Source organism: Palaemon carinicauda, chromosome 27 (genome assembly GCF_036898095.1).
Source record: "Palaemon carinicauda isolate YSFRI2023 chromosome 27, ASM3689809v2, whole genome shotgun sequence".
Lineage (NCBI taxonomy): Eukaryota > Metazoa > Arthropoda > Malacostraca > Decapoda > Palaemonidae > Palaemon > Palaemon carinicauda.
The window spans coordinates 35,668,562-35,673,561 of NC_090751.1; the positions used below are offsets into that span (position 1 = coordinate 35,668,562).

Here is a 5,000-nt window from a genome sequence, read left to right on the forward strand (position 1 = left end):
GTTTGTATTTTTTGTTGCCCTTTATTTTTGTTTCAATAAGAAAGCATTTGATTTACATATAAATAGCAGACATAAAATATTTACAAGTATTAAGAAAAAGCATTTTATTTTAACATTAAAAGCAGCAAACATGAAAAGTTTTTAGGCTGTTGATTTTAAGGTAATAGAGAAAAAAGTGTGTTGAAATAAGAAATCATTTTATTTTTACATTAAAACAGCAAACAGAAAAAAATTTGTTTTGCTCTTCATTTTAAGGTAATAAAAGAAGAATAAGTATGTTGATGAAATAAAACATCATTTTATTTTTACATTCAAACATCAAACTTAAAAATTTCTTGGGTTTATTTTTCAGTTCATTTTTATTTAAAACAAAAGTTTTGGGTCTTGATTGGTAATAGAGGAAAATAAGTGTGTGCATGAAATAAGACATCATTTTATTTTTACATTCAAACAGCAAATATAAACAATTATTAGGTTTATATTTTTCTTTCCTTTTCATTATTTTTTTCGTTTCCTTTTTGTTTCTCTTCATTATAAAGTTATAGAAATAGTTTGAAATAAGACATCATTTTATTTTTACATTCAAACAGCAAATATAGAAATTTATTAGGTTTATTTTTCTTTCCTTTTCATTAATTTTTTCGTTTCCTTTTAGTTTCTCTTCATCATAAAGTTATAGAAATAGTTTGAAATAAGATATAATTTTCTTTTCACATTAAAACAGCAAATATAAAAATTTATTAGGTTTATTTTTCTTTCCTTTTCATTAATTTTTTCGTTTCCTTTTTGTTTCTCTTCATTATAAAGTTATAGAAATAGTTTGAAATAAGATATAATTTTTTTTCACATTAAAACAGCAAATATAAAAATTTATTAGGTTTTTTTCTTTCCTTTTCATTAATTTTTTCGTTTCCTTTTTGTTTCTCTTCATTATAAAGTTATAGAAATAGTTTGATTTAAGATATAATTTTTTTTTTCACATTAAAACAGCAAATATAAAAATCTATTAGGTTTATTTTTCTTTCCTTTTCATTAATTTTTTCGTTTCCTTTTTGTTTCTCTTCATTATAAAGTTCACGCCACTTCCCGCATCGTTCACTCCAGTTCACGCCAGTTCCCGCACTGTTCACTCCATTTCACTCCAGTTGGCGCATCGTTCACGACTATTTCACGACTATTTTGTGCGTGCCAATGCCTGCCACAAACTTTAAACATTTCAAAGTTCTGGGCACACATGGCACGCATTGGTACGCTCCGGCACGCGAGTTCCCGCACTGTTCACGTCATTTTCATGGCTCGTTCACGCGAGTTCGCGCATCAATGCGTGCCAGTGCGTGCTACGAATGCGTGCAAGTGTCAGGTACCCTTAAGACAAACGATTTATCCATCATGAAAATTACATATATTTCAAGCAAATTAATTTTTCTAGACATGGTTGTTACATGCTCTGGTATACTAAATATCGTTATGACCCTATAATAATTCAACTTAAATATAGTGACGACATGAGGCAGGTGCACCCCTCCTCCGTGCATCATCAAGGCCCTAAACCCTATATCATGTTTCCGGTACCAGTGTTACCTTGAAAGTGTAATTTCTATATTTCATTTAATGCAAAGCAATAAAATTGTGACAATTGAAGCTACATCTTTCAATATCAATATCACACAATGTAATTGTATCGACCTTTCACTGATTTCCATGATATCAGCGTCTTTAGTAGTCTATCAAAAAGAATCCCTTTTTGCTCTAACTGACTGTTCCATTATCACTTCAGTTTGTTGCTCTCCCAGTAAATTCTTTTCTGGGCTACTAGTAGGGATTCTGTGTATTCAACAATTGGGTGGAATACCTGCCTTGTCTATTGCTTGTCCAGGTTGTTGCTAATATTGATATCTCAGTGCATTTCTTCCTCCTTTTGGGGTCGAAGTTATAGCCAGCTGTCATCCTTAATTACTTGGTCATTATCTGCTTCATCCTCAATAATAGTTGCACTTTGGCATCTCTCTTCCTCACACACAGTTGTTGCTGCTTTGTTCGCTTTCAGAAGTAAACTGGCTGCCTTATTCACTGAATATTCCATAGAGAAACATATCCTGCTGAAAACATCAAGTAGCATTTCTGTTACTTACTCAGTTTCTATTTTTGGCAGCTCTCTTGTCTCTGAATATCTAATTGTAAAATCCACCATATTTGTACATAACAGTTTCCCCTTTCCAACAATGAAGATATAGGTCCAATCAGGTCCACTGCTAATCTTTTGAATTGCTCAACCCTCAATAATAACTTTACTATGGGTACTTTACTGGTAGAGAACTGCGTTACAGTCCTCTTGAAAATGCTGCAGGACTTACAGAATCTAGTGACATCCACAACCAATGGAAACTGCTGATTATTTGGTCCACAGTCTTCCTTGCTAAAAGATGAACTCCAAAAAGGGATTTATGAGCTATGCTCATCACTTGACTTTGATAGATCTTTTCTATTAAGATCTGTTGTACATCCCTGATACCTTTTCCCTGGAAAAGGAGATACAATAGACCATTAGCAACTTTGAATTCTTTAGTTCCTTCACCCTTTATTTTTTACCATATGTTGTATTTAGCTTCCTCCTAATGTTTGACAAGGCTGGAATCTTTCTGTTTAGATTCCTTTAGCTGCCGTATTCTTACATGAGGGATGCTTGTAGTTACTGGCAGAAGCGCGAATTCCCTTTTCTTTTGCTGTACTTGGGCTCTGGCAGCTGCTTTTATATCACTTTTAGTCCCCTTTTCCTGTAGGCCTACTATTTTCATGCACCCATTATTTAAAGTAGGTCCTCTTCTCCCACAGCCAACTAGACCATCTCAGCTTCAGCTGTAACCAACTCCTTTAAACCTGGATCATCTTTAGAAATAAGATCATAGGAACATGCAGTTTTTCAATGTAGCAATGAATAATCAAACTGATTTTAGCAACTGAATATCTGTGGATACTCCAATCAATTAGTGCACAAATCTAGTAGTACCATCACATACTTTTTGTCTATATAGCCTTCACTAATTGGTTGGTTACGTTTTTTTTTCTCTCCAGATCTACTCACTCCCAACATAACAGATAGTTCAGCTCCATCTGTCTGCTTCTGCTTTCCATCTGCTATGTCGCTACGCTATGTAATGTTCCTCACAAATAATGGTACCGGCGGCCTCCTTTGGTTCTTCCATGGCCGGTGGTCTGGGTGCTTTTGGTTTGAAATTTCATTGGGCCTAGTTTCTGTCATACATACATTCCTTTGCCAACAGTACAACCTTGTGAAATAAGAATCCCCCACCTTTACTATGTAACTATCATAATTCTTACTTTCTCCAATCTGTTGTAGTGTCATCATCATCATCATCGCCTCCTACGCCTATTGACTTAAAGGGCCTCGGTTAGATTTCACCAGTCGTCTCTGTCTAGAGCTTTTAATTCAATACTTCCCCATTCATCTGCTACTTCGCGCTTTTTAGTCCTAAGCCATGGAGGCCTTGGTCTTCCAATTCTTCTAGTGCCTTGTGGAGCCCAGTTAAACGTTTGGTGAACTAATCTCTCTTGGGGAGTGCGAAGAGCATGCCCAAACCATCTCCATCTACCCCTCATCATGATCTCATCCACTTATGGTACTCGAGTAATCTCTCTTATAGTTTCATTTCTAATCCTGTTCTGCCATTTAACTCCCAATATTCTTCTGAGGGCTTTATTCTCAAAACTACTAGATCTATCGGAGATTGTTTCATTGCCATACCATGACTCATGTCCATAGAGTAACACCGATATCACTAAACTGATATATAGTCTGATATTTATATGAAATTTTAGGCGATTTGATTTCCAAGTGGTAGTGTAGATATTGCAAAAAAAAAAAAAAAAAAAAAAAATGTGAGAACGTGACACCAAAATACATCATATTCTATTCAAAGTGAATAGCTAATCAACCTCGCTACTTTTGAATTCAATGCTTTCAGAAACAAACATTTCAAAATTCCCATGCTCGAACGGATAGGGGTTGGCCGGGCATGGTTGAGGCAATATATCCTGTAGCGATATTTGGTTTGGCAATTGTACAGTATTATTATTATTATTATTATTATTATTATTATTATTATTATTACTTACTAAGCTACAACCCTAGTTGGAAAAGCATTATGCTATAAGCCCAGGGGCTCCAACAGGGAAAACAGCTCAGTGCGGAAAGGAAAAAAGGAAAATAAAATATTCTAAGAAGAGTAACAACAATAAATATCTCCTATATAAACTATAAAAACTTTAACAAAACAAGAGGAAGAGAAATAAGATAGGAGAGTGTGCTCGAGTGTACCCTCAAGCAAGAGAACTCTAACCCAAGACAGTGAAAGGCCATGGTACAGAGGCTATGGCACTACCCAAGACTAGAGAACAGTGGTTTGATTTTGGAGTATCCTTCTCCTAGAAGAGCTGCTTACCATAGCTAAAGAGTCTCTTCTACCCTTACCAAGAGGAAAGTGGCACTGAACAATTACAGCGCAGTAACCCCTTGGGTGATGAAGAATTGTTTGGTAATCTGTGTTGTCAGGTGTATGAGGATAGAGGAGAATATGTAAAGAATATGCCAGACTATTCAGTGTGTATGTAGGCAAAGGGAAAATGAACCGTAACCAGAGAGGAGGATCCAATGTAGTACTGTCTGGCCAGTCAAAAGACCCCATAACTCTCTAGCGGTAGTATCTCAACGGGTGGCTGGTGAAAAGATGAAAAGATAAGAACTTACAGCAAAGCATATGTCAGGCAAAACAGGTGTACTAGAGCAACTACAGTACAGGCCATTCACCGTAGTGACGTTGAACCTATGCATATGTGAATGTAGACAAATCTAAAAGATAACCAAGAGTCATTGACTCTCAACACACGGAGAGGCCGGTGCAGAGAAACACTGAAACATAAGTAATGTATCACACATATTTTTCTTGTGTCAAGAGGGATAAGAAAAAACAAAATTAGATAGA

At 35.5% G+C, this 5,000-nt stretch overlaps 1 protein-coding gene across 1 annotated transcript in view; it reads left to right on the top strand.

Moving 5' to 3' along the window:
* Positions 1-5,000, top strand: part of LOC137620684 (arginine/serine-rich protein PNISR-like) — a 39,474-nt gene that overhangs the window by 8,927 nt on the left and 25,547 nt on the right. The window lies entirely within an intron of this gene.